The sequence below is a fragment of the Hordeum vulgare genome, chromosome 3H (assembly GCF_904849725.1).
Source record: "Hordeum vulgare subsp. vulgare chromosome 3H, MorexV3_pseudomolecules_assembly, whole genome shotgun sequence".
NCBI lineage: Eukaryota > Viridiplantae > Streptophyta > Magnoliopsida > Poales > Poaceae > Hordeum > Hordeum vulgare.
This window is the reverse complement of record NC_058520.1, coordinates 48,643,531-48,662,813: the sequence shown is the minus strand read 5'-3', so window position 1 is coordinate 48,662,813 and position 19,283 is coordinate 48,643,531.

The window sequence follows — 19,283 nt, the reverse complement described above, 5'->3', positions numbered from 1 at the left end:
TTTCTGCAGAGCTCGGGCGGAGCCCTGCAGGAGTAGATCCTTCACCACCACCAGAGCGCCATCACGCTATCGGAGAACTCATGTACTTCTCCATCTTGCTTGCTGGATCGAGAAGGCCGAGATCATCCTCGAGCTGTACGTGTGCTGAACGCGGAGGTGCCGTCCGTTCGGCACTAGATCGGAGCGGATCGTGGGACGGATCGCGGGACGGTTCGTGGGATGGTTCGCGGGGCGGATCGAGGGACGTGAGGACGTTCCACTACATCAACCGCGTTTCATAACGCTTCCTGCTGTGCGATCTACAAGGGTACGTAGATCCAAATCTCCTATCGTAGATGGACATCACCATGATAGGTCTTCGTGCGCGTAGGAAATTTTTTGTTTCCCATGCGATGTTCCCCATCAATTAAGCCTTCCTAGCTCCACATATTTCTACACCGTGTATACATACGTTTACCTGGTAATCTCTTTACTCATTCTTCGGAGATATTGACACCGTCGGTTGCCGGTCACCACCTGCTGCATGATAAGAATTTGTAAGACATTGATATTTGCTTTATTGTGAGCGTTTTACCACCACATCCTAGTAGTTCATAGGAACAATATTCTTGGATTTTTGTTTCTTGTTTCTACTAGTCATGACAAGATCCATAGTTGTCAGTTCATGGGCTTCTTCTATCGTGGGAGACGTGGCACCACAATAACTGTTACAAGAGGTGCAGAGAGATACAAATGCACATCATCAGGTTAATCTTTCTATACCACCATTTAATGGCTGTTTTAGACCTGCTTTATATATTTAATGGGAGTTTTAAATGAGTGATATATTTTCTTCCTATAATTTTGTTGAGCATTAGAAAGTTAAGGTCGCAGTTAGTTCGTTCACTCGTTATGCTTCAGATTGGTGGAGCGGATATTGTCGGTTACACCCTGATTAGATACCTACTACTTGGGATGATTTGAAACTTGCCATGAGACACACATTCATTCCTGATTATTATACTCATGACATGATTAAAAAGTTACAACATTTAAAACAAGGTAGTGACACCGTAACAAAATATTACGATGATTTACAAATGACCTTGTTGCATTCCTCATTAGAAGAAAGTGAAGAAGATTTTATGGATAGATTTTGGGGAGGATTAAACCGTGATATTCAGGAGATACTAATTCATGAAAAATGTTATCCTATGGATCGTTTGTTTCGTCTTGCTTGCAAATCAGAACAGGAAATAAAACGATGTGTTGCCCACAAGGAGAACGAGCTTAAGGTGCATATTCCAAGAGTTAATATGGTTGTTCCTTCAACTACTGGGTGTAGGATGACAACCACATCAATTGTTGTGAGGGTTACATCACCTCACCATTTGACATGTTACCAACTAGAGTGCCTACATCATCTGAGTTGATCATAAGAGGTAATGACAAAGGTACTTATCTTCCACCTCCACATGATTATGATGATTGCCTTGTCAATTGCAATGTGCCGTGTGATGAGCTACCAATTATTTTGGTCACACCACCTATTTTAGAGGACTATATTCATGATTTGACTTTTCCATGTTATCAAATAACTACAATATCAACAATGTTGAGTGAACCCATTGAATTAACTGTTGATGAGAAACAACCATGTGAATGAGAGAATAAATCAAATTTGTGTCAAATATTTTTTAAATAATTGTGCTAATGTTTAATCATTTTGATATGACCTCTAATCTTGGTAATGATTCTATGTCAAATGACTTGTTGCATGTTTGTTTATTTAAGCATGTTGTAGCATGTAAATTTGAAACAATGAAAGAGTATTCACCAATGTTAGGATGGTTTAATGATGAACATTGTCAATCTTTTGATATGAATAAGAACTTCACTTATATGTGCAAACTCAGTTGCAATATTTTTATGCCTTCTACTTCTTGTGATAATATTTTGGCTTTATATTTCATAACATATGAAATTTACTCATGTATACATGTGTCATATGTGCAAAAAACAAGGGAAGTAAAAAATGGATGACATATACATATACAAAGTGTATGCTTTGTCTCTTTTGTTGGCCATATTTCAGATTAAGCAACGCCGAGGACGACTTTGTTTTCAAGAAGGGGAGGATGATGAGGACATAGCTACCTTGGATACGACAAAAAATATTTCATATTTGCATATTTGTGACGTGATTTCTTATAATAATTATGCAATAATTTATTCATGTTATCCAGAAAAAAATACTTCACCTATTTTTACTCCATGCCTAAATGTAGGATTGTCGAACGCTTGCACGAACCATGTACGAAGATAAAGGAAGAGGAAATGATTAGATGTTGTTCAATAAGTCATCTCGCATCAAAGGAAATGATTATGTGTTTTTCAAGAAGTTTTCTCACATCACTTTTAGCCCAAGAGAAGATAAAGTCCAAGTCTCTCACATTGTGGACTCATATTCGGACTGCACAGACATACCTATATCAAAACGTCAATAACGTTTTCATATGAAATCCAAATTCGGTGATTCTCTTTTTGTTGGAAAGTAGATTTTATGTACATTCCAACCCAATTGGAATCACCTTAAAATTCATTCGGAGCGTGGAGATATTGATGAAACAATCTAACATCGCACCAGAATCCGAGTCAAACTACAAGTCCAAAGGTGTTGCATCACCTCCACTAGGGTCCATATGCCTTGTACAACCTAGGGTTAGTTTTAGGCTGCCTTGGGACGTCCTCCCACATCCTTGGACACCACCCCTTGCTCCTAAGTAGATCATCTAGTAGCTTTTTGCTTGGGATTTGTTTAGTTAAAAAGTTAGTCATTGCAACTTCATGTACTTCGTTCGTGTCCAACGACCAGACTCATACCGCTTTCGGATCCCCACCCTTATCAATACTTCATACATATTCGCAATATGCAGATTGCTTTTTTTGTATTCTTTCTTGTTCTTCGATTGCTTGCAGGAAGAGACCCTCATGGTCAGGTTGATCGTGCTCCGGCGTGGTCAATAACCTCTTGGAGTTAGTTTAGCGATTACTAAGGTGCAACATCGTGCACGTTTGTAGTCAGGTCATGAAAGTCGTCTCCACCAAATCGATAGCCACCATCTCATCGAAAGATCAGGACACTCGCCTCTATCACGTCAAGTACAGGAGCTGCTCGACAAAGGTTATATACGCGAATCCCTTAGTCCTTGTGCTATTCCTATTATCCTAGTGCCGAAAAAGGATGCTACATCGCGTATGTGTGTTGATTGTAGAGGCATTAATAATATTACTATTTTTTATCGTCATTCAATTCCTAGGCTAGCTGATATGCTTGATGAATTAAGTGGCTCTATAATTTTCTTCAAAGTTGATTTGCGTACTGGATACCATCTAATTTGTATGAAATTGGGAGATGAATGGAAAACAACATTTAAAACTAAGTTTGGATTATATGAGTAGTTAGTCATGCCTTTTGGGTTAACTAATGCACCTAGTACTTCATGAGATTAATTAACGAGGTTTTACGTGCTTTCATTGGATGATTTGTGGTAGTCTAATTCGACGATATACTGATTTATAGTAGATCCTTGGAGAAACACTTGGAACATTTGAGTGCTATTTTTATTGCTCTATGTGATGCACGTTTGTTTGGTAACCTTGGTAAGTGAACCTTTTGCACCGAGCAAGTCTCTTTGCTTGGCTATGTTGTTACCCCACAGGGAATTGAAGTTGATAAAGCCAAGATTGAAGCTATTGAGAGTTGGCCGCAACCGAAAACGGTCACACAAGTGAGGAGTTTTCTTTGCCTCATTGGTTTCTATAGGCGTTTTGTGAGAGATTCCGGCACCATTGCTGCACCTCTCAACGAGCTTACAAAAAAGGATGTGCCTTTTGCTTGGGGTACCGCACACGAAGAAGCCTTCACGGTATTGAAAGATAAGTTAACACATGCTCCTTTACTCCAACTGCCTGATTTTAATAAGACTTTTGATCTTGAATGTGATGCTAGTGGAATTGGATTAGGAGGTGTGTTATTACAAGATGGTAAACCGGTTACATACTTTTTAGAAAAATCAAGTGGCCCTAGTCTGAATTATTCTACTTATAATATGGAATTATGTGCTCTTGTTCGGACTTTGGAAACATGGCAACATTATTTAAGGCCCAAAGAATATGTTATACATTCTGATCATGAATCTTTGGAACATATTAAAAATCAAGCAAAACCGAACCATCGACATGCTAAATGGGTTGAATTCATTGAAACTTTCCCTTATGTCATTAAACACAAGAAGGGTAAAGAAAATGTTATTGCTGATGCATTGTCTCGTCGTTATACTATGCTTTCACAAGTTGACTTTAAAATATTTGGTTTGGAGACCATCAAAGATCAATATGTGCATGATGTTGAATTTAAAGATGTGTTGCTGGATTGTAAAGAAGGGAGACCATGGAACAAGTTTGCCATTAATAATGGATTTGTGTTCCGTGCTAACAAGCTATGCATTACAACTAGCTCCATTCGTCTTTTCTTGTTGTAGGAGGTGCTGATGACGAGATGATGTATATACTTCTCGCCCCTCGTTGGATACCCCAAGTGGAAGGTGGAGATGTAGTCAGCAGCAAATTTCTCTTACACGGAGACTGTAAGGTTTATCGAACCAGAAGGACTCCTAGGCTCAACAAGTAGGTGTCTTCCACCCTGGCGCTAGCAGAAGACGTGGACCTGCACACACCACAAATAACTTTGCTCCCAACGAGTACAGATAGGTTGTCAATCTCTCCGGCCTTGTAGTTTACAAAGGATCAAAACACAAGCGGGAAGATAATAGTGATTGCAACGGAAAAGTAAATGAAAGCGGTAAATGATGGAGGTGTAAACGACGATGGTGATATGGACCGGAGTCACATGATGTTCACTAGTGATGTCTCTCTCCCAAAAGACGATAAACAACTATGCTAGGGTAAACAAATCATAGTTGGGCAATTGACAGAATTATGATCGCACCACAATGCTAATTATGCTCCTTGATAGTTAGAGGTTCAATAGTAATGGGCAGTACGCCAAGACAAGTAGACCGTTTATTCATCAGCATCTACTTACTAATCATCCACCTTGAGATATCTATCCAGAACATCTCTCCGGTATTAAGTTGCGAGCCCCACCCAAAGTGTAAACTCAAAGCAACGGACAACTGCATTAACGAACTATGTGTAAGGTAAACAATCCTTGCAACCGTGGTCACAAGCACCGTTGTTTTCTCCCTGGTGGAAACAAGGACATCCCCTAGTCTCATGTCTTTGTCACTCAAGCTCGCAACGGAGAACATGCATGAATCACTAAAGAACATAAAAGGATAATCAAATAAAAGGATAATCAAATATATAACTCATCACAATCTGAACATAATCTCATAATCCATCGGATCCCAACAAACCGAGCATAGCAATAGCAAGAGAATTACATAGATGCCTTGATCATGTAGGGCAGCTCACAGGGACTAACCATTGAAGCACAAGATTGGAGAGAAGACATCACATAGCTACTACTCATGGACTCATGGTCCAAGGTGGACTACTCACGGCACGTCCGGAAAGCGTCCATGGTGATGGAGAAGCTCCCGGAGGTCAATCCTCCCTTCGGCAGGGTGCCGGGAAGAGGTCTCCTGACGCTCCTGATCTTGGAAGCGCTGCGGCGGTGGAACGATGGAGAAATTCGCGATTCCAGAAAGTCTGCGAGGGTTTCCTCTCGGGACTCCAAATATAGGCCAAAGGAGGGCACCGCAGGAGGTGGGACCCACCCAGACGACCTCCTGGCGCGGCTTAGGGCCTGGCCGCGCCAGCAGGCCGCGTGGGAGGCCCTTGGGCCCCGTGTGGCCCTTCTTTCGGTGATCCGGAAGATTCTGTTCTGCTGATTTTTTATATATTTTTTCTGGATTTTTTCGGGCTTCAGAAAATTGGGTAGAAGCCCCTGCAAAATAGACATCAGCAGACAGAAACTGGCACAGGGTGCACTAAGTTAGTAGGTTAGTACAAATATGTGTAAAATGATATAAAAGTGTAGCAAAACATATAACAATGTCACCCAAAAGATCATGGAACAAGCAGAAATTATAGATACGTTGGGACGTATCAACATCCCCAAGCTTAATTTCTGCTCGTCCTCGAGTAGATAAATGATAACACAATAATTTATGTGGTGACATGCTAACACACATATAAGAACTTCAAAGTAAAGCAAGTGAGATATGCAATTCAAGTCAAGATAATAACAAGCAAGAGACTATCTCTAGTATTGAATTTAGCAAAGTAAGAACATAAAGGTGCAAGAGCTCTCACTGTCCGTGACTCGAATGTCTCCAAATGGTGTTTGCGTGCAAGAAGTAGGAGATCGGTTCAGAGATAAAATATTTTTTTAATTGAGAACTCAATCTACTAAACCTCACACTTAGTCTCCTTCGGAATCTTATTTTGACTCATCCCTAGACCACTTTGTCACGCACAAATCAAAATGATCCTCTCCCTTTCGATTTTGAGCACTCATGCAATGGATGAGTGTAAGCAAGATATGTTGGCACTTAGGATGCAAATAGAATAATGAGGGGGAAGGAAGACAAAAAGGTGTGAAAGGCTCACATCAATGAGGACAACCATAGGCGAGAGAAAGCCAAATGATAGATATGATGTGAGGAGTAGGGATTGCCATGTAACGGATGCACATGAGCTAAGGTAAGCTCTCTAATGGAACTCGTGGGGGTTCATCCAACTTGTTTGCTCATGAAGACCTAGAGCTCATTGAGGAGGCTCATCATTGGAATATGCAAGCCAAGTTCTATACTGTAAGGGTCCCCACATAGTTATGCATGAATGATAATCTCTATGTAGTACAAATATAAAAATGGAGTACGGGTGTGGATCTTTCAAAAGGAATAGTAGTGTTACCCCCTTCTATCTTTTTTTTCTTTCTTTTTTCTTTTTTGTGGCCTCTTTGGCTCTTTCTATTTATCTCTCATTTGTCCTCTTTGGGATCTTTTCATGTGTCCTCTTTGGGATCTTTTAATTTGTCCTCTTTGGGATCTTTTACTCACTTAAGGAAAACAATCTATGTTTTACAAGAATAAAAAGAAGATCATCACACTTTATAAGAAGTACTCACATAAAGAAGAATGAAAACTATCATGATGTATGCAAATGTATGCCTCTGGTGGTGGAGCTGTTGGAAATATGCCCTAGAGGCAATAATAATTAGTTATTATTATATTTCTTTGTTCATGATAATCGTTTATTATCCATGCTATAATTGTATTGATTGGAAACACAATACTTGTGTGGATACATAGACAAAACACTGTCCCTAGTAAGCCTCTAGTTGACTAGCTCGTTGATCAAAGATGGTCAAGGTTTCCTGGCCATAGGCAAGTGTTGTTACTTGATAATGGGATCACATCATTAGGAGAATCATGTGATGGACTAGACCCAAACTAATAGACGTAGCATGTTGATCGTGTCATTTTGTTGCTACTGTTTTCTGCGTGTCAAGTATTTGTTCCTATGACCATGAGATCATATAACCCACTGACACCGGAGGAATGCTTTGTGTGTATCAAATGTTGCAACATAACTGGGTGACTATAAAGATGTTCTACAGGTATCTCCGAAGGTGTTTGTTGAGTTAGTATGGATCAAGACTAGGATTTGTCACTCCGTATGACGGAGAGGTATCTCGGGGCCCACTCGGTAATACAACATCACACACAAGCCTTGCTAGCAATGTGACTTAGTGTAAGTTGCGGGATCTTGTATTACAGAACGAGTAAAGAGACTTGCCGGTAAACGAGATTGAAATAGGTATGCGGATACTGACGATCGAATCTCAGGCAAGTAACATACCGAAGGACAAAGGGAATGACATACGGGATTATATGAATCCTTGGCACTAAGGTTCAAACGATAAGATCTTCGTAGAATATGTAGGATCCAATATGGGCATCCAGGTCCCGCTATTGGATATTGACCGAGGAGTCTCGCGGGTCATGTCTACATAGTTCTCGAACCCGCAGGGTGTGCACACTTAAGGTTCGACGTTGTTTTATGCGTATTTGAGTTATATGGTTGGTTACCGAATGTTGTTCGGAGTCCTGGATGAGATCACAGACGCCACGAGGGTTTCCGAAATGGTCCGGAAACGAAGATTGATATATAGGATGACCTCATTTGGTTACCGGAAGGCTTTCGTGCATTACCGGAAAAGTTTCGGGCTCATCGGTAGTGTACTGGGAGTGCCGGGAGGGGTGCCGGGGACCATCAGGAGGGGTGTCACGCCCCAAGGGCTCTCATGGGCTATTGGAAGAGATGAACCAGCCCCTAGTGGGCTGGAATAAGTTCCCACTAAGGCCCATAAGGTTTGAGAAGGAAAAAACACAAGGTGGAAAGAGTTTCCAAGTGGGAAGGTGGAATCCTACTCCAAGTAGGATTGGAGTAGGACTCCTCCACCTCCAATTTCGGCCAAACCTTTAGGTTTTGTGGCTGCCTCCTCCCCTCCCTCCCTCCTATATATAGTGGGGTTTTAGGGCTGATTTGAGACAACTTTTGTCACGGCAGCCCGACCACATACCTCCACGGTTTTACCTCTAGATCGCGTTTCTGCGGAGCTCGGGCCGAGCCCTGCTGAGATTAGATCACCACCAACCTCCGGAGCGCCGTCATGCTGCCAGAGAACTCATCTACCTCTCCGTCTCTCTTGCTGGATCAAGAAGGCCGAGATCATCATCGAGCTGTACGTGGGCTGAACGCGGAGGTGCCGTCCGTTCGGCACTAGATCGGAGCGGATCGTGGGGCGGATCGCGAGACGGTTCGTGGGACGGTTCGCGGGGCGGATCGTGGGATGTGAGGACGTTCCACTACATCAACCGCGTTTCTTAACGCTTCTGCTGTGCGATCTACAAGGGTACGTAGATCGGAAATCCCCTCTCGTAGATGGACATCACCATGATAGGTCTTCGTGCGCGTAGGAAATTTTTTGTTTCCCATGCGACATTCCCCAACAGTGGCATCATGAGCTAGGTTCATGCGTAGATGTAATCTCGAGTAGAACACAAAAGTTTTTGTGGGCGGTGATGTGCATTTTGCTGCCCTCCTTAGTCTTTTCTTGATTTCGCGGTATTGTTGGATCGAAGCGGCTCGGACCGACATTACTCGTAAGCTTACGAGAGACTGGTTTGATCGCTACGAGTAACTCCGTTGCTCAAAGATGACCGGCGAGTGTCGGTTTCTCCAACTTTAGTTGAATCGGATTTGACCGAGGAGGTCCTTGGATGAGGTTAAATAGCAATTCATATATCTCCGTTGTGGTGTTTGCGTAAGTAAGATGCGATCCTACTAGATACCCATGGTCACCACGTAAAACATGCAACAACAATTAGAGGACGTCTAACTTGTTTTTGCAGGGTATGCTTGTGATGTGATATGGCCAACGATGTGATGTGATATATTGGATGTATGAGATGATCATGTTGTAATAGTTAATATCGACATGCACGTCGATGGTACGGCAACCGGCAGGAGCCATACGGTTGTCTTTAAACTAACTTTTGTGCTTGCAGATGTGTTTACTATATTGCTAGGACGTAGCTTTAGTAGTAATAGCATGAGTAGCACGACAACCCCGATGGCGACACATTGATGGAGATCATGATGATGGAGATCATGGTGTGACGCCGGTTACAAGAAGATCGTGCCGGTGCTTTGGTGATGGAGATCAAGAAGCACATGATGATGGCCATATCATGTCACTTATGAATTGCATGTGATGTTAATCCTTTATGCACCTTATCTTGCTTAGAACGACGGTAGCATTATGAGGTGATCTCTCACTAAAATTTCAAGACGAAATTGTGTTCTCCCCGACTGTGCACCGTTGCGACAGTTCTTCGTTTCGAGACACCACGTGATGATCGGGTGTGATAGACTCAACGTTCACATACAATGGGTGCAAAACAGTTGCACACGCGGAACACTCGGGTTAAGCTTGACGAGCCTAGCATGTGCAGACATGGCCTCCGAACACATGAGACTGAAAGGTCGAGCATGAATCGTATAGTTGATATGATTAGCATAGAGATGCTTACCACTAAAACTATTCTCGACTCACGTGATGATCGGACTTGAGATAGTGGATTTGGATCATGTACCACTCAAATGACTAGAGAGATGTACTTTTTGAGTGGGAGTTCTTAAGTAATATAATTAATTGAACTAATTGTCATGAACATTGTCACATGGTCTTTGCGAATTACGATGTAGCTTGCGCTATAGCTCTGCTCTTTTTGATATGTTCCTAGTGAAAATTTAGTTGAAAGTTGATAGTAGCAAACTTTGCGGACTGAGTCTGTAAAACTAAGGATTGTCCTCGTTGCTGCGCAGAAGGCTTATGTCCTTAATGCACCACTCAGTGTGCTGCACCTCGAGCGTCGTCTGTGGATGTTGTGAACATCCGACATACACGTTTCTGATGACTACGCGATAGTTCGGTGCAAAATACTTAATGGCTTAGAAGCGTGGCACCGAAGACGTTTTGAAACGTCACGGAACATGAGTGATGTTCTAAAGAGATGAAATTGTAATTTCATGCTTGTGCCCTTGTTAAGAGGTATGAGACCTCCGACAAGATTCTTTGACCATAAAGTAAAGGAGAAAAACTCAATCGTTGAGCGTGTGCTCAGATTGTCTGAGTAGGACAATCACTTGAATCAAGTGGGAGTTAATCTTCCAGATGAGATAGTGATGGTTCTCCAAAGTCACTGCCACCAAGTTGTGAGAGCTTCATGATGAACTATAACATATAAAGGATAGATACAATGATCCTTGAGAGATTCGTGATGTATGACACTGCGAAAGTAGAAATCAAGAAGGAGCATCAATGGTTGATGGTTAGTAAAACCACTAAGTTTCATGAAAGGCAAGGGCTAGAAGGGATACTTCGTGAAACAGCAAAACAGTTGCTGCACTAATGAAGAGACCCAAGTCTAAACCCAAACCCGAAACTAAGTGCTTCTGTTATGAGGGGAACGATCACTGAGGCGGAGCTACCCTAGATGCTTGGTAGATAAGTAGGCTGGCAAAGTCGAAAGTAGTATATTTGATATACATGATGTTGATGTGTGCTTTACTAGTACTCCTAGTAGCGCGAGGGTATTGGATACTGGTTGAGTTGCTAAGTGATTGGTAACATGAAATGAAAGCTACGGAATAAACGGAGACTAGCTAAAGGCGAGGTGACGATACGTGTTGGAAGTGTTTCCAAGGTTGATATGATCAAACGTCGCACGCTCCCTCTATCATCGGGATTGGTGGTGAAACCCAAATAATTGTTATTTGGTGTTTGCGTTGAGCATGGACATGATTGGATCGTGTTTGTTGCAATACGATTATTCATTTAAAAGAACAATAGTTATTCTATTTGCTTGAATAATTACCCTCAATGGTTTGTTGAATCTCGATTGTAGTGTTACACATGTTCATAATATTAGTGCCAAAAGATAAAAAGTAATAATGATAGTACCACTTAACTGTGGCACTGCCACTTGAGTCATGTTGGTGTAAAATGCATGAAGAAGCTCCATGCTGATGGATAGTTTGGACTCACTTGATTTTGAATCACTTGAGACATGCAAAACATGCCACATGAAACAAGTAGAGTAACTTGTTGGGAGTAATGCATTTTTGATGTGTGCAGTCCAATAAGTGCTAAGGCATGCAGTGGATATCATTATGTTCTTACTTCACTGACGATTTGAGTAGACACAGGAGTATTTACTTGATGAATCACAAGTCTGAAATGTTGAAAAGTTCAAAGCTATTTTAGAGTGAAGATTGTCGTGACAAGAGGATAAACAGTCTACGATATGATCATAGAGATGAATATCTGAGTTACGAGTTCTGGTACGCAGTTAAGACAATGTGGAAATTGTTTCGCAGTTCATGCCACCTGGAACACCATAGTGTGATGATGTGTCTAAACGTCTTAGCCACGCCCTATTTGATATGGTGCATACTATGATGTCTCTTATCGAATTACCACTATCGTTTATGGGTTATGCATTAGAGACAACCGCATTCACTTTAAATAGGGCACCGCGTATTTCCGTTGAGATGACACAGTATAGACTAAGGTTTAGAGAAATCTAAGCTGTCATTTCTTGAAAGTTTGGAGCTGCGATGCTTATGTGAAAAAGTTTCAGTCTGATAAGCTCGAACCCAAAGCGGATAAATGCATCTTCATAAGATATCCAAAACAGTTGGATACATCTCCTATCTCAGATCCGGAAGCAAAGTGTTTTGTTTCTAGAAATGGGTTCTTTCTTGAGGAAAGGTTTCTCTCGAAAGAATTGAGTGGGAGGGTGATAGAACTTGATGAGGTTATTGAACCATCACTTCGACTAGTGTGTAGCACGGCACAGGAAGTTGTTCCTGTGGCGCCTACACCAATTGAAGTGGAAGCTGATGATGGTGATCATTTAGCTTCGGATCAAGTTACTACAAACCTCGTAGGTCGACAAGGTCGCGTACTACTACAGAGTGGTATGGTAACCCTATCTTGAGGTCATGTTGTTGAACAATAATGATACTACGAGCTTTGGAGAAGCGATGGTGGGCCCGGATTCCGACAAATGGTTGGAGGCCATGAAATCCGAGAGAGGATCCATGTATGAAAACAAAGTGTAGACTTTGGAATAACTACTTGATGGTCGTAGGACTATTGAGTAAAGATGGATCTTTAAAAGGAAGACAGACGACGATGGTGATAAGTCACTATTAAGAAAAGCTCGACTTATCGCAAAGATGTTTCCGACATGATCAAACAGTTGACTATGGTGAGACTTTCTCACTCGTAGCGATGCTAAAAGTCTGTTAGAATTATGTTAGTAGTTGTTGCATTATTTTTGAAATATTGCACATAGGATGTCAAAACATTGTTTCCTCGACGGTTTCCTTGAGCAAACATTGTATGTGATACAACCAGAAGGTTTTGTCGATCCTAAAGATACTAACAAGTATGCAAGCTCCAGTGATCCTTCAATGGACTGGTGCAAGCATCTCGGAGTTGGAATATACACTTTGGTGAGATGATCAAAGATTTTGGGTTTGTACAAGGTTTATGAGAAACTTGTATTTCCAAAGAAGTGAGTGGGAGCACTATATAATTTCTGATAAGTATATGTGGTTGACATATTGTTGATCAGAAGTAATGTAGAATTTCTGTGAAGCATAAAAGGTTGTTTGAAAGGAGTTTTTCAAAGGAATACCTAGATTGAGCTACTTGAACGTTGAGCATCAAGATCTATGGAGATAGATCAAAACGCTTAATAGAAGTTTCAACAAGATGCATGCCTTGACAAGTTTTTGAAGGAATTTGAAATAGATCAGCAAAGAAGGAGTTCTTGACTATGTTGTAAGGTGTGAATTTGAGTAAGACTCAAAACCTCACCACGGCAGAATAAAGAGAATAGACGAAGGTCGTCTTCTATGCCTTAGCCGTAGACTCTAAAGTATGCCATGCTGAGTACCGCACCTGATGTGTGCCTTGCAACAAGTCTGTTAAAAGGTACACAGAGTGATCCAGGATTGAATCACTGATCAGCGGTCAAAGTTATCCTTAGTAACTAAATAGACTAAGGAATTTTTCTTGATTATGGAGGTGGTTAAAGAGTTTGTCGTAAAGGGTTACGTCGATGCAAGCTTTGACACTAATCCGAATAACTATGAGTAGTGAAACGGATTCGTATAGTAGAGTAGATATTTGGAGCATTTGCGAATAGCACGTAGTAGCAGCAACATCTATAAGATGACATAATGATTTGTAAAGAACGCACGGATCTGAAAGTTTCAGAACCGTTGACTAAAACCTGTCTCACGAGCAAGACGTTATCAGACCCCAGAACTATATGGGTGTTGGATTCGTTGAAATCACATGGTGATGTGAACTAGATTATTGACTCTAGTGCAAGTGGGAGACTGTTGGAAATATGCCCTAGAGGCAATAATAATTAGTTATTATTATATTTCTTTGTTCATGATAATCGTTTATTATCCATGCTATAATTGTATTGATTGGAAACACAATACTTGTGTGGATACATAGACAAAACACTGTCCCTAGTAAGCCTCTAGTTGACTAGCTCGTTGATCAAAGATGGAGAAGGTTTCCTGGCCATAGGCAAGTGTTGTTACTTGATAACGGGATCACATCATTAGGAGAATCATGTGATGGACTAGACCCAAACTAATAGACGTAGCATGTTGATCGTGTCATTTTGTTGCTATTGTTTTCTGCGTGTCAAGTATTTGTTCCTATGACCATGAGATCATATAACTCACTGACACCGGAGGAATGCTATGTGTGTATCAAACGTTGCAACGTAACTGGGTGACTATAAAGATGCTCTACAGGTATCTCCGAAGGTGTTCGTTGAATTAGTATGGATCAAGACTGGGATTTGTTACTCCGTATGACGGAGAGGTATCTCGGGGCCCACTCCGTAATACAACATCACACACAAGCCTTGCAAGCAATGTGACTTAGTGTAAGTTGAAGGATGTTATATTACAGAACGAGTAAAGAGACTTGCCGGTAAACGAGATTGAAATAGGTATGCGGATACTGACGATTGAATCTCAGGCAAGTAACATACCGAAGGACAAATGGAATGACATACGGGATTATATGAATCCTTGGCACTAAGGTTGAAACGATAAGATCTTCGTAGAATATGTAGGATCCAATATGGGCATCCAGGTCCCGCTATTGGATATTGACCGAGGAGTCTCGCGGGTCATGTCTACATAGTTCTCGAACCCGCAGGGTCTGCACACTTAAGGTTCGACGTTGTTTTATGCGTATTTGAGTTATATGGTTGGTTACCGAATGTTATTCGGAGTCCCGGATGAGATCGCGGACGCCACGAGGGTTTCCGAAAAGGTCCGAAAACGAAGATTGATATATAGGATGACCTCATTTGGTTACCGGAAGGTTTTCGTGCATTACCGGAAAAGTTTCGGGCTCATCGGTAGTGTACTCGGAGTGCCGGGAGGGGTGCCGGAGACCATCAGGAGGGGTGTCACGCCCCAAGGGCTCTCATGGGCTATGGGAAGAGATAAACCAGCCCCTAGTGGGCTGGAATAAGTTCCCACTAAGGCCCATAAGGTTTGAGAAGGAAAAAACACAAGGTGGAAAGAGTTTCCAAGTGGGAAGGTGGAATCCTACTCCAAGTAGGATTGGAGTAGGACTCCTCCACCTCCAATTTCGGCCAAACCTTTAGGTTTTGAGGCTGCCTCCTCCCCTCCCTCCCTCCTATATATAGTGGGGTTTTAGAGCTGATTTGAGATAACTTTTGTCACGGCAGCCCGACCACGTACCTCCACGGTTTTACCTCTAGATCGCGTTTCTGCGGAGCTCGGGCCAAGCCCTGCTGAGATTAGATCACCACCAACCTCCGGAGCGCCGTCATGCTGCCAGAGAACTCATCTACCTCTCCGTCTCTCTTGCTGGATCAAGAAGGCCGAGATCATCGTCGAGCTGTACGTGTGCTGAACGTGGAGGTGCCGTCCGTTCGGCACTAGATCGGAGCGGATCGTGGGACGGATCGCGGGACGGTTCATGGGACGGTTCGCGGGGCGGATCGAGGGACGTGAGGACGTTCCACTACATCAACCGCGTTTCTTAACATTTCTGCTGTGCGATCTACAAGGGTACGTAGATCGGAAATCCCCTCTCGTAGATGGACATCACCATGATAGGTCTTCGTGCGCGTAGGAAATTTTTTGTTTGCCATCCGACATTCCCCAACAGTAGCAGGATATGCAATGAAACTAGCACCTCATGTAGAAATAATAAAGGCAATGCCCAACTAGCGTGCGTCTCCTCGATCAAGCAACAACATGTATGACATGAAAGTCAAGTCATGAGATGTTGGATGTTGCATGGCAATGTATCTCGGAAAGGCTATGGAAATGCCTTAATAGGTAGGTATGGTGGGTGTCTTGAGGAAAGATATATTGAGGCTTATGATGACAGAGCATATCATGCCAAGGGTTTGGATGCACCTGCGAAGTTTGCACCAACTCTCAAGATGAAAAAGGGCAATGCACGGTACCGAAGAGGCTAGCAAAACATGGGTGGTGGAAGTGCCAATAATCGAATACTCGCATTAGTCCGAAGAAGTCATACACTTATTATCGGTAACTCTCTATCTAGTTAGGAAATTCACAAAGAGACAAGTACCCCGAGGAGGAGTGTTTGGGGGGTTGGTTATCCTTGCGCATCCTCGAACCATGGTAACGTGAGAGTACTCTATATATTCCAACCCCTATAGAGGTTAGCGATCAATCTAGTACCTAGAGTTCTCAACTAATTTTTAGTTTTTGAAAAACACACGAATTCCCCAAAATAAGACACCTATCACTAATAGGCTCAAGCTCTTGGCACCAATAGTCTAAACATTACTCACATCAATACCTCAAAACTATTGCAAGTTACTACTATACTTAAATAGCAACCTCAGTTACCTACTCATGCAAGACACACAACTCAGTGCAATGAGCCAACTCTCTAAACAAGATAAGCATGATAACTCAAGAGAGTTCCAAAAGCAACCTAAATAAAAGCTCTTAAATAGATATATCATGAAAACTAAGACCTAAGCATGAAAACAACTATGTAAACATAAAGAACACACATAAAAGATAAGCATGAAAACCTAAGTTGTGTTCTAGAGTGGAATGGACCGTGTTTCTCTCCCAAACAAGGTAGGCTAGGTTCCGCCTTGTTATGAACAACAAGAAAAACTAAAACAAACTAAAAAGTAAAGAGCGGGACGTGATACGTCTCCGTCGTATCCACTTTTCCGAACTCTTTTGCCCTTGTTTTGGACTCTAATTTGCATGATTTGAATGGAACTAACCCGGACTCACGCTGTTTTCAGTAGAATTGCCATGGTGTTGTTTTTGTGCAGAAATAAAAGTTCTCGGAATGTCCTAAAAATTTACGGAGATTTTTTCTGGATTAAAATAAAAATACCTACGCAAAGATCCACCGGAGGGGTCGTGCCAGTGGGCCACAAGCCCACAGGCCGCAGCCACCCCCCTAGGTCGCGCCGTGCAGGCTTGTGGGGCCCACGTGGCACCACCGCCCCCAAACTCAGCACTATATCTTCCGTTTCGCCTGGAAAAAAAATCAGAGAGAAGGTTTCATCGCGTTTTGCGATACGGAGGCGCCGCCACATCCTGTTCTTCATCTGGAGGGCACATCTGGAGTCCGTTTCGGGCTCCGGAGAGGGGAAATCGTCGCCATCGTCATAATCAACCTTTCTCCATTGACAATTCCATGATGCTCTTCATCGTTCGTGAGTAATCACATCGTAGGCTTGCTGGACGGTGATGAGTTGGATGCGATCTATCATGTAATCGAGTTAGTTCTTGAGGGGGATTGATCCCTAGTATCCACTATGTTCTAGATTGATGTTGCTACTACTTGGCTATGCTTAATGCTTGTCACTAGGGCCCGAGTGCCATGATTTCAGATCTGAACCTATTATGTTGTCGCCAATATATGTGTGTTTTAGATCCTACCTACTATGTGTTATGACCCGGCAACCCCGGAGTGACAATAGCCGGAACCACTCCCGGAGATGACCATAGTATGAGGAGTTCATGTATTCATCACGTGTTAATGCGTTGGTCCGGTTCTTTATTAAAAGGAGAACCTTAATATCCCGTAGTTTCCATTAGGACCCCGCTGCCACGGGAGGGATGGACAATAGATGGCATGTAAGTTCTTTTCCCTAACACGTATGACTAGATACCGAATACATGCCTACATTAGATTGATGAACGGGAGCTAGTTACATATCTCTCCGTGTTATAGCTGTTACATGATGAATCACATCTATCATACTCATCCATCACCGATCCACTGCCTACGAGTCTTTTACTACTGGTCCTCGCTACGTCACTTTGTCTAGGCTTGTCCCTTGCTACAAAAGGGATTGGGCCACTTTGCTGCTACTGTTGCTACTGCTGTCACTTTGCTGCTACTGTTTCTACTGCTGTTACTTTGCTGCTGCTGCTACTACTGTTCCTTGCTACTCCGCTGCTACTTAGTGCAAGACTTTTCTGGAGCAGTTGCTGGGGAAGAATAGTCTCCCGTCAACGTGCTTCTTACTGGCGCCATTGATACAACAGTTAGGAATAGTCTGCCTCGTCAATAGATCGTTTCTCGCACCGTTGCTATCATACTCCTTTGCTACTGATACTTTGCTTGCAGACACTAATCTTCCAGGTGTGGTTGAATTTGACGAACTCAGCTGCTAATACTCGAGAATATTCTTTCGCTTCCCTTGTGTGAACCAACAAATTTGTGTTGAATACTCTACCCTCGAAAACTGCTGCGATCCCATACGCTTGTGGGTTGTCAAGGATTTTTCTGGCGCCGTTGCTGGGGAAGCACAACTATATTCTCTTAGTCACTTGGGATTGACGTCTGCTGATCACTATGAGGAATCCGAAAGATCCAAGAACTAAAATCATGCCTTCCACTACGAGGGGAAGCACAACTATATTCTCTTGAGTAAGTTTGCGACTTCGCCTCCTGCTAGAAATCTTGATATGTCGTGTGTTCTTGATTATGCTACTTCTGCTATCCGTGATGCTTATGATGATGCTATGCTAGATACTATGCCTGATGATGCTATGCTTGATACTATGTCTGATGATGCTATGCTAGATACTATGGCTCATGATGCTATGCCTGATACTGCTTTTCCACTAGGTGCATTCCTTGATGCACAACTTGCTAGAGTTGCTGCTAGATGTGATGATACTTCTGAAACTGCTGATACTATTGAAGTAGAACCTGCTACATTGCTTGTTATGCCTGATACATGCTATGCTATGGAGGGAGAGATAGCTGAGGATTTTCTTGCGTCTAAGGATAGCTATGATGTTGAGAAACTTCTGCGCAAGTGGAAAGAAAAATCTCTGAACACTAGGATGAAATACGACCCGAAGTTTGCCACTTCGCCTATCTTTGTGACCAATAAGGATTATGAATTCTCTGTCGACCCTGAGTTAATCACTCTGGTCGAATATGATCCCTTTCGCGGTTATGAGTCTTAAATGGTTGTATCCCATCTTACCAAACTGCACGATATAGGCACCCTATTCACTAGTGAGGAAAAGATCCGCCACTACTATATGCTCAAGCTATTTCCTTTCTCGCTAAAGGATGATGCTAAGACTTGGTTCAC